This window comes from Mesoplodon densirostris, chromosome 1 (assembly GCF_025265405.1).
Source record: "Mesoplodon densirostris isolate mMesDen1 chromosome 1, mMesDen1 primary haplotype, whole genome shotgun sequence".
Lineage (NCBI taxonomy): Eukaryota > Metazoa > Chordata > Mammalia > Artiodactyla > Ziphiidae > Mesoplodon > Mesoplodon densirostris.
In genome coordinates this window covers 135,013,218-135,025,602 of record NC_082661.1, presented here as the reverse complement: position 1 = coordinate 135,025,602, position 12,385 = coordinate 135,013,218, and positions in this window count along the sequence as shown.

Here is a 12,385-nt window from a genome sequence, read left to right as displayed (position 1 = left end):
ATTTCCCTGGTGTAAATATTCTCACCATAGACAATTTCAAGATTCAGCATGAGGTACTGAATGCATTTCTGGGAAGAGATATGCAGTAGTGCTCCATTATATTAATATTCCACCATACAGATAATAGACAATCACAAGAGGGTAGATAATAGAAAATAATTAGTACAAGATGGATCTTGATTATTAATTATTTCATTTTTCTTATAAATTATTTAATTATAAATTTATGGAATTTAATTTTTAATGATGGCTGTGTTTTACAACAAACTCTCAAAATTCCTGGAAGATTTCTACACAGGACCATCACTAAGGTCATGGCCTTCTTCAGAGCCATAATGGACTGCTCTATTTGCACACCAGTGCAGCCTGAAAGAATGAAGAAGTTAACATCCCCAGAGGCAACCCTCGACAAGTATGGATGTGAGTTACTAAACAGGTGCCCCAACATCTCATGCCTCAAACAGACAATTTGTGACACTTCTCTGTGATTGCAGGTTAAGCCTCAATAATGCACCCACCCTGATGTTTAGTCCCCTTTTCCTGTCTTACTTTCCCTGCTCACCAGCCCCTGATTTCTAAGAGTCTCATAAATAAATGACCTGCAACCATGACTTTGACCCAGACTATGCTTTAGAGAAAACCCCCAAACTAAGAAGCTAAAACCAGAGCACTCCTAGTCAGCAACCTTTCAGAATGAGTTTCTGGAACTAGGTCACTGTAAGATAAAGTTATCTTAAAGCTGAACTGCTTTTCTGACTTACCTATGGGGATGTCTGGAAGTCTGATACTGACTCCAGGCTAAGATAAGGAGGAGAGAGGCTACCTAGTTTATAATTACCTATTTAATTTTAGGAACTCCCCCAGCAGCGACCTTTTTTATGTTATTTAAGGATGTGTGGATTAATGGCTTACACCTGGTGAAACCAGTTATCAGCTGGCTTGTATACATGTCCAGTGGGGCATAAAAGACCCTCCTGGAAACGTTTGCCCTAGGTCTCCTGAAACCAAGACTCCTTATATATGTCTTGGTAGTTCACAATCCAGAGTTAAAGAGTATCCTGTGTGACTGAAAAGGATTTTGGAGAGCTGTGCCTAGAAGTTTCTTGGGTCCCATATGCTTACCTGCATTTTATTTCTACTGTTCAATACAAAATCTATCAGCTTCATTAAAGCCTTACATGCGTATGTTCTGTGGAGTGTAGTCAGCCCTTTCAATTATCTGACCAATGTAACCATTACAGTCTCTCATCACTGGAATGTAACACAGATCCCATTGCTTGTGATAAATGGCCTGTTGCAACACCAAAATTAATTAGATACTCATCTGAGCTGATTTAGAGTAAGGGACAGGCAAAGTGGAAACACTGAGTTATACAGTCATTCTAGCATTTGTTTGGTGTGGTATACTATTGGGCAGTAGTAGAGACTGATGATAAGTGACTTCATGATTTAATAGAGCTTCCTGGTGTTATCGGTTCTGCTAATTCATTAGGTCCAGCGGGTGTAGCAGCAATCCATCATACAATAGAAAAAGTACATCTTGGATCAAGTACCAGCATATCCAGAGGACCTGTCAGTTTCTTGAAGTGGTGGCACCATCCCCCATGTTAACCCACTTGGGGTACACTAATGTGTCTATTTCAGCTCATACTTAAGACTCAAGGAGTTTGATTCCCATAACTAGTTGGTGACTGAGGAGAACTGGGGGTCTGTTTACAAATTGTTTAGCTTGTTGTGTTGGTGTTAGCTAAAATTGGACATCTACTCCATTGACTATAGCTGTACCACTACTATATTGTGAGAAGTAAACTTGCTTGTATACTTGGAAAGAGGGAGAAATGGCCTGGCAACAATATACATAGAGTATAGGTAATGGTGAATACCTTGGTAGGTCAGCTTAGGGGCCTGGAAGGGCAAATTGGAAAGTCAGAGACAAGGATAACTAAAGAAGTGACATGATGATTTTGGGGTATATGAGGATGAACACATGCTGAGAGAATTTTTTCTTTTATACTAATACCCACCACAGAGCATTCAGTGCAGAAGAGACACTCAAAACACTGGTGCATATGAGGATGGACCTGTTAGAATTTGGCTAGCCCTATCTGTGGCTTCTCCAATGCTCATATAATGGGTTCATGAGTGGTGTAGTCATGGTGATAGGGCCCAACAGCATTGGCCCCTTTACAAGGCCAACTGAGCTGCTGCTTTCCTGGCAGTTAGTGTTTGATATCAGACCAACCACTTGCTAACAAACTAATTCCTTCAGACACATTTTCCCCTTTCACACCTATACCAGATATGGCTTCATCTACCCTGATTATAGTGTCTCTGCCAGAACCATTAGGGGAGTATGCCAGACTTCCTTACACTGAATGCCACATCACAGAACCTGAAACCAAGGATGCATTTTATAGTGAAGAATTTGTGACTGTGAGTGTGGGTCACTGATCCCACCATATACCCATCACTTTGAAGTAGTCAGCCCCATAGAACCCTGGAATGCCCTCACCTAAGGCATCAGGTGGGAAACAAAACACTACAAAGTTATGGTGCTGTGTTCTAGGATGCAATATTTATGATAATTCAAGAACTAATTCATGCTGCTTTATCAACAGCTAGAATATCAGGATCCAGAGACCAAAGGTTGAAAGTAAGGTTTATCATCAGACTCAGTGACTGTTATGGGCTGAGTTGTTACCATTTCTTCCACCCCCAGATTCATATGTTAAAGTCCTAACCCTGAGTAACTTAGAATGTGACTGTATCTTGAGATAAGGTCTTTAAAGAGGTAATTAAGTTAAAATGAGGTCTTTAGGGTGGGCCAAATCCAATATGAACTGATGTCCTTATAAGAAGAGGAGATTAGGACACACACTGGAGGGGTGACTATGTGAAGACAAATGGAGGAGAAGTTGGACATCTAGAAGTCAAGGAGAGAGACCTCAGAAGAAACCAACCCTGCAGACACCTTGATCTTGGACCTCTAGCCTCCAGAATTATGAAAACATAAATTTCTATTGCTTAAGTCACCTAGTCTATGGCACTTTGTAAGGCAGCCCTAGCAAACTTATACAGTGACCAACTTACAGAATTTACATTTTCTGTTTGCTTCTTCGGCTCTGCTGTATAGAACCTGCTGGTTTGTGACTGGAAGGAAATGCATCCTCTACTGAATCTGAGCTTTGATTACTGAACCCACAGACAAATGAACTGTTACACTGACAGGCATAACTGACCCTCATTATCATGCGGAGTTAGGACTGTCCTTACATAATAGGGACAAAGAAAAATATGTCAAACTTGAAGAAGTCACTAGGGATTTTCCCCAGGCTTCTGTCTTTTGAATTGGCAATTGCAGTGACTAGAGTGTGAAAAAACCAAGGCAATCAAGGGCTCAGACCACTCAGGGTTGACAGTGGGTTCCCTAGTCAGGTAAGTAGACTTCACTGGCTGCGAGGTTGCTGGAGAGTGGGTGGTGGAGGCGGGTGATAAGGGGTATCCTTTATGGCTTCAGGTGTAGCTGCAGCAGTTTGTTTCTTCTGTATTATATGTATTTTATCCTTTTTAAGAGATTATGATTTGTTGCTTCCCAGTAACAGGGCTGGCTACATGACTTGTGGGGCCCCACGCAAAATGAAAATGTAAAACTCCTTGTTCAAAAAGCAGGAAAAAAAATGCTGTTAAAACTAAAATGTTGTTTAAAAAACTGTTTCCTTTCTTCCTTCTAGTCTCTTTCTTGACCAGTCAGGGTGTTTTCAATTTGTTATTAAATGTCATATTCCTTCCAGGAAGGAGATCCCCCCAGGGAGAGTGTAGATCTTCATAGGTGCCCAGGGTGTCCCTTCAACCCAGCACGTGCACAACAGTGGCCTTTATGTTGTCAAGCTGGCCCTTCTGTCAGCGGCAGGGCCAACACACTATGCAGGGCAGGTGGAGAAAGTGGGTGGAGCATCAACTTCCCTTTTCCAAGTGCTCACAGCCCCAGCCCATGATGAGTGGGTGACCCTCAAGAGACTGCAACCTCCACTTTGGGAAGCACTAGGTATCTAGGTTCCAAGTGGGCTAGAAGCTTGTTCCTGACTAGTCACCTGCCATGATGCTGCAGGCTGGGACCAGGACTGCAATTGTCATGATCAACTCCGAGACTCTGTGGGTCAGGAATCCCAATACCAACCCTCCCTGCATCTGTGCCCAGGCTGCTATGGGGCGTCAAATGGAGATGCAGAATGTAAGCCTCCCCCTGCCCCACCCCACTGATGTGACCTGGTTGCTATGGGAAAGGAAGGGCTGGCAGCAGTTGTCTATGGCCAGAGTGGGTCTGGGAAGCTAGGCAGCTGTGGTGCTAGTGAAAGGGGAGCAGGGAGCCTGGCATCCTCCCCAGGGAAATACTGAGAGTTGGGGGAGTGCAGGACCTGAGGATCCAATACCCTCCTCCTCCATTAACCCACCTGCACACACACACATGCTTCATTTTTCCATCAGATTTCACTTACAAAATATTAAAGATAGCATTTTAAAGAATTTTAAGATGGCAACTGCAAAGCATTAAACTTCAAGTGCCAAGCCTTACTGAGCATGGACTTTAAGGGACTGCACTGGTCACAGGCCAGGGAGGTTGGCTTTGTCTTGAGGAGTAGAATTAATATGAAGCCTGAGTAGATCTAAGTAGTGTAAAAGTGGGGCTGCAACAAACACTCATGGTGTCCTAGGTCACATTCCTTGGTCTGACTCTGATTTTATCTACAGCTGAAGTAAATAGTACTGATTTGTGGTAAGAACACCTACCTGGATTGTGTTTTGAATAGCTCTACTTTTCTGCTGCAGGAACTCACAAAGCTTGAACACAAGTGCAGCATGAAAGCTTGTGGATGATGAATTACCTGAAGGTGGCTTTCAATCATTGTGGACCAATGGACAGCCTTTCCTCTAGAGGCTTATTTTTAAGAGACATTGTTGAAGCTTCCAGAGATCCTGGTGGAAATGGAGTCCTTGGTTTCTACAGCATTATCATTTTGGCTTTTCCTCCTTTCCCTTTCCTCACTGTTGCTTTCCAGAGCCATCTCCCAAATGAATCTCATATACCCAAGACATTGCCTCAGGCACTCCTTTCAGGGAATGTATATTAAGATGGGGGGGGGGGGGCCGTGAGCCTCTAGTACCACTACTATACCCATCAATCATTCTCCAGTGCTTTAGCAATAATTCCTAGTAATTTGATTATGTGAATTGTAGAGTCTTAAATGAAACTCCCAAGACATCGATGGGACTTCTAGAAGCTGGGGAAATGAAAGTGTAATTTCAAAGCTGTGATTTCCTGTCTTTTAAAAAGTGGAGAACATATCCCTTCCATCCCCCCACCCTTTTCTGAACATATTTTTTTTTCTCTCCTTTATTCTGTTGTTCTGGGAAAGTCTCAAGAATTACCCCTTTAATTCTAGAGGTACACAGAAAACAAACCAAATGTGGGATGAAATCTTTGAGGTAAGCGTGGATTTAAACTTCTAAGCCCAGTTTTCATTTGATAATGTAGATTGATGTCCATGTCTTTTTGAGTCAGCTCTTTGTCAATAAAAATTGTGTTGCTCTTTTTCAGGGAAATGGTTCTTTTCCAGATATAGATTGTAACTGCACTGCATGGCATGCCAATGCTTATATGCGTGGACATGATTATTTTCATATTTGAATAGTCATTGAGACCAGAACTGAGATCCAGGGGCCTACAGACAAGAACTGAAAACTTGGTCTCTGTTTTTGGTCAGAGAAATAACCAGCAAAAGAACTTGGCTAGATTTGTTGAAGCTCACCCTCATCCACAGGAGAAGCATTCTATATTCGTTCTAATCCTGGAAAGCAGCCACTCAGCCACCCATGCCAGAAATTTTGGACTCATTCTTCTATTTTCCTAAATAAATGACATCAATCCATCCATGTGCCCTACTGATTCTACCTCTTTACTTTTCTTAAAAAATGAATTCCTTCCTTTTTATTAGCACCCCCCCACCACCACTATGTCCCTGATTTAAGCATTTCTTATCTAATTCACTTACTATATCTCTACCCTAATTGGCTTTCTTGACTTTCAATACTTGCCTTCTCTAAGGCATCCCCCTGCCCCCACTACAGAACAACACGTGAGACTGTCAGATCAGTGTTGTTGAATAGAACTTTCTGCAATGATGGGCATGTTCCATATCTGCAGTGTCTCTTAGGATGACTACTAGTCACATGTGAGCCCTGGAAATATGGCTAGTGAGATTGAAAAATTATTTAATTTTAATTAATTCAAATTTAAAATTAAATAGCCATGTTTGGCTGGGGACACCCTGTTGGAAAATACACCTCTAGCATGTAAACTCCATGAAGAGGCCTTTCCTTAGCCATCAGAGATTGAATATTCCTTCTTTCTTGTTCCTAAAACCCCATATGCACATAATGCTTTACTGTTACTTAATTTCTTTACTGGTATGTCTCACCTGATAATTTGTAGCTTCTTGAGGTCATGGATCTTATCCTGGAACTCACAATAAAAATAACAATAACCTCAATAGCAATAATTTGAGACAATTACCACTTACCTCCTCTCCATATTTTTCTGCTTTAGTCTCCGAAAAGATTCCACAAATAATTCCATTTTCTTGGAAAAGTCATTGAAAGAAAGTCCTTTTATTTCTTGCTCTTCATTATAGGGAAAGATTATGGAAGCTATTGCAGAAAACCTAACATTCAGTGGACCACATCATGTGTACTAATATGAGAGATCACTTTGCCTCAAAAATTGGTAAGAAAGAAATACATCTTGACCAGGCTTTGAGGCAACCTTCTAGAGGAAGGGTTAATGACTGAGATGCTGTGCCTATGTTGTTCCAAGAACTATTCTGGGTGATAGGGATACAGCAGTCAGCAAAAGAGACTTGATTTCTACTTTTATCGAGCTTATATTCCAGAGGAAAAGAAAAATAATAAACAAGCACTGAAATAAGCAATATGTCTCAAAAATCAATATATATTTGCAAGGTTCTTTGAGAAAAGTCGGGGCATGGTGTGATACTTTTAGACAAGCTGAGTAACCCAACAGACATTTAGTCAGAGACCTTAAGAATAAGAATAATGCACCATACAAAGTTCTGGGGAAGGAGTGTTCCTGGTATAAGAAATAGCATATACAATGATCTTGAGGTAGACCGTTGCTTGCAGATCTCTGTGAAAAGATCATCGATAGTATGAGGTGAGTATTGTCCATATTCATTGCAGATGAAGAGGCTGAGGCATAGATATATACACTAACTTTCCCAAGGTCACACAGCTAGTAAGTGACAGAGCCAGATTTTGCACTATTCTATAGGATCCCAGAGCCCACGGTCTGGATCTTGATTTTTTTTAACATAAAAGTGCTTAAATGAATGAGAAGATGAATAAATGAGCTTTAGAAAAGGGATCTAGATAGACCATTAAAGCTCATCTGATCAGCCAAAATATCAATACTAGTCCAATAATAGGAATGTTATTTAAGGTAAAAACCATGTGAATAATAGCCACTACAGTAATACAGGCATATAATGCCAGCAGCTGAGGATAAGCTTTGAGTTTAGGTTTAAGACAATAAATTGTGCTAAAAATCCTATTGTAAAAGCAAACTTATTAGATTTCACATCTATATAATGTCTTTCATAGTTAGATGACTCCTTACTATTTTTTTTAAAGCTCTTCTCTATGATAATACCATTGTTTTACTTGCATAGCAGAATTTGTCTAGTGGTTAAAGTTGTTTTCTATTTAGTTCATAAAAAAATAGAAATCATATGGTATTATCTCTAGATTCCACTATATTATGAAGCTATTATCATCAATATATTTTATCCTCTGGCTATGAGATACGAGAAGTTAATCTCCTAAAAGTAATATCTCAGAAATACTCCCTAAGACTTAACCTCTGGAAAAATAAGTGAAAATAGTAGGAAAGTCCTATTACAAATTGTTTGCTTGCAAATATAAGATGTCACCGACTAGAGATATTCAATCATTACTTTAAGTCATGATTTTAAATAGTTTATGGTAGGTAGCCCCTCAAGAATTTAATGAAGATCGTGAGTCCTTTCCTTCCAAAATACCAAGTTTGCAATTTTCCCCAGTTCCCCAAGGCTATTGTCCATAGGCACTAAGTAATGTTTAAAAGGTTAATAACACTTATTTTAAGACCTTTGGTTCTGGGTCATTTCTTCAGAAATATCTATGTAAAATTACCATATGTACTTCCTTTATTTCATTTATTCTCTACTTTTCTGAGTACTATATATATGTACTTCTATTTTTATACTTCTCTCTTTTTTTCACATAACACATAACATTCTTAACTTAAAGTTTAGCAAAATGTGTGTGTGCGTGTCTGCACATGCACACACGTGTGTGGAATGTTTTCTTGATTTTCAGTCTTATTTCCAGGTCCCAGCCTTTTTTCCTCAGTCCCTCAGGGTTGATGCATTGTGCTGATGCACTCGTTTTTAATAAGATGCCCACACCATCAACAGCTGCTTGTTACACGTTTCTTTTTTCTCAGAAAATATCTGTTACCCCAGTCTGCTGCCTTCCTTGGCTAAGAATATTTGAAGAGTTCTATAACTTTTAATATCAAATGACACATTCACCAGGGTAATAATTTTTGTTTTAACATTTTATTCTGTAACCTCTTAATTTAGGGCCATATCTTAAGTAACAGAAAATAATGAAATATAATATATATTTCAAAGAGAATGAATTTGAGTAATTCATTTTTATATGTCTTAGGAACCACCCAAATCCATGCAGCTGCATCATAATTGTGCTATTGCATTGGTCTCCAGGAAAAGTAGGCATGAGTATGGATGGATCATTATTCAGATACAATGCACTGATACAGATACATCCCAGAGTGGATATCCTCTTGTCATTGCATTCCCACAGTAACATAGATTGAGAAAATAATAGCATTCTTATGGTTAACTTGATAAGTGGTCACACAGATGACAATTCGTTCTTAGAATTACCATGCGGTAGTAGTAATAATCCCTACTAGCTAAAAGTGTTCCATGGTCACACATTTGGGGAATCATTGAACTAAATTTAGTTGAGGCTTTGTATTTCTAGAATGTTTTGTGGAGCTCTAATAGAGGATAATACAAGCAAAGTTTTCAAAACCTATTTGACTTTGACCTTTGGAACACTTTTTTTTTCATAAAAGACAAGGACCATTTATTTGCTGGAAACTGTTTTTCTATATTATGGACAATCAGGACCATGTGCTTTGACAGATCATGAAGGCACGGTTCATGAATAAACATGGGGAACATTCCACAAATCTTGAGAAAGACCTGTGCTTCACCACAAAAATTAGATCATAATTTCTTGCCCCTTCTTCAGTATTAACAAAGCGAAGGACTCAGAAGTCTGCAATATGCCTGCCCTGAAAACACATTTAGGCTGCACGTTTCTGAAATACTTTGTTTGAAATTAATACTCATTATAATTGTATCTCACATATTTGTAGGGAAAAAAAGGATGATTGAAAAACTTTGTTGTTTGGTCTGACCTCCATACCTGATATGGTTAGAGCTGTTACTACTCCAAAGAAGATACAGTAAATCATTTTACTTTATCCTTATATCAGAGTGGAAACCCTTCAAGGATTATCATTTTATTTGAATGTATAAATTATTTTCTTTAAAAAATATTTTTTTAGCATAATCCAAGTCAATTTGTTTGCTGACATGATTCAGAATACCTTCTTTAAGGGGTATGTCTATTTATTTGTACAAAGGGCCAATCTGATGCCTTCTAATTTTTTCTTTCATGATCCAAAGTTACACTATTTTATAAAATTTTGGATAGAATGTGCTGTATAATGTTTACAACTGTTTGCTCAATGGTGTAAGATTCCTATTAAATCCCCATGATAAAAATGCATAAGTTAAAGTATCAAGGAAGAAGGTCTCTTTGGTTCTGGGTGATATATTTAATTTTCTAGGCTATGTTTCCTACTTAGAGTTATCTTTGACTTTTTCTTATTTTTTTTTTTTTTACATTTGCTGGTGATACATCTGAGAAACATTTTCAATATGAAACTAATAAAATTTTACAAGTTTTAGATGGAGCTGAGGGTTGAGAAAATTTAAAATATAAATTTTAGATCTCTCCTTTTTAAACTATATATAAAGTAGTATCTTCTACTGGGAGTATGGAATAAGATATAAGTTGTGTTGAAGGTAAGAAAGTCAGTTTGGGATATGCTGATTTTAAAATGCATACATTACAGCCAATTGGAGAGCTTTAGTAAAAATTTATACACATGGAGTTATATTTTGGGAGAAAGATTGGTGCTGGAGATTCAGTATGGAATGCTATTCCAATATATGGTAATATTGAAGACTTGTGACTTGGTACAACTTCCAAGGGAAAGCATATAACATGGGATGGGAAGAGTACCCATAATTTCAGTATTTGAAAGGAAGGCAGAATAATAAAGGATAGTGGAAAAGATTGAAAATAAATGGCTAGAAATGTAGGCAAAGCAAGAAAGATTGAGCTCTTGGATGCCAAGAAAGGGGGGATATTTAAGGTGGACATAAAATCAAAAGGGCCTTCTTAATGTTGTTAAGACATTAGTCAAGATGAGAATAGAGAGACTGAAGAAAAAGATCAATAAAATATGTCATCAGGCCCAAGGGCCACAGGGGGGTCATTTGAACATTTGATCACTTTTAAATAAAACAAACAAAAAATAACACCAATACACTGTTCTGCTTTATCTATATAAACTCTATCTCAGAAAAACTAAAGAGTTAATGAAGGGAAATTAGTCTTTATAAAAGTAGTATAGCATTAACAAAGAATGATGAAAATCACCATCTTGAAATTATTAACAAATAATTACTTGGCAATGATCAATTGCCATTAACATAGCAGAAAGATAGCTTGACTTTGTGTACTGATGAAGTACACAAAACTACTTATGATATATTCTTTAAAAAACCAAACCTGGGGCTTCCCTGGTGGCGCAGTGGTTGAGAATCTGCCTGCCAATGCAGGGGACACGGGTTCGAGCCCTGGTCCGGGAAGATCCCACATGCCGTGGAGCAACTAGGCCCGTGAGCCATAACTACTGAGCCTGCGTGTCTGGAGCCTGTGCTCCACAACAAGAGAGGCCACAATAGTGAGAGGCCTGCGCACCGCGATGAAGAGTGGCCCCCACTTGCTGCAACTAGAGAAAGACCTCGCACAGCAACGAAGACCCAACACAGCCAAAAATAAATAAATTAATTTAAAAAAAATAATTCTCCTCTAAAAAAAAAAAAAAAAAACCAAACCTGAATCTGACTGCCAATTTACAGGAAATAAAGGGAACATTTGGATATTGATTTAAGGGAACTGTAAAAAAAGGTATGATAAAACAGGGGAATACTGAATAGGTATTTATAAATATTTTAAAAGTTTATTAAATTTTAGGTAGGTAATGGTATTACGATTATATTTTTAAAATAATCCCTCCATTTTGGAGATGCACTCTGAAATATTTATTTATGAAATGATTTAATATCTGGTCCTTTTCTTCAGTCTAGGAGAAGAGATAGTCAGTGGAGTTATGTACAAAACAAGATTGGCATTGAGTTGATAATTGCTGAAGCTGGCTACATGTACAAGTGAATTTATTAAAATTTTATCAAATTTTATGTTTGAAAGTTTTGATAATATCATGTTAAAACAAATACAGAATGAAAGGAATGGTTGCAGTGAAATTAAATAGAGGAAGAGATAAGAAAATCGAGGTAATTCTCTTACATGTTTTGATAGTGAAGAGATGGCAAAGTAGGATATATAAAGATACATAATATTTACTGAAGAATTATTATGTGGTAGACACTACTTTCACTCTATGTCGATATCCTTAGGTTATTATAACGGTCATGTTATTTCCTCATTTAATAGATGAGGTACCTGAAGGCAGGGAGGTTAAATGGCTTGTCTGAGTTCACACAATTGTTAAGTGACAGATCAGGATATGACATGTTGGCTCTAGACAATCATAGTGCTCTGTACTCCATCACACGGTGTAGAGGAGGAGTAAGAGGGCCAGGAAGACTGACAGCTGAAGATATTCAAGAGCAATGGATGGAACACATTCCAAAGCATGTAGGAGAGTGTAATCTGGAACTCAGGGGCAGTAGGGTTAACTTTAAAAGAGAGAAGGGAGGGCCTCCCTGGTGGCGCAGTGGTTGAGAGTCCGCCTGCCGATGCAGGGGATACGGGTTCGTGCCCCGGTCTGGGAGGATCCCATATGCCGCGGAGCGGCTGGGCCGGTGAGCCATGGCCGCTGGGCCTGCGCATCCGGAGCCTGTGCTCCGCAGCGGGGGAG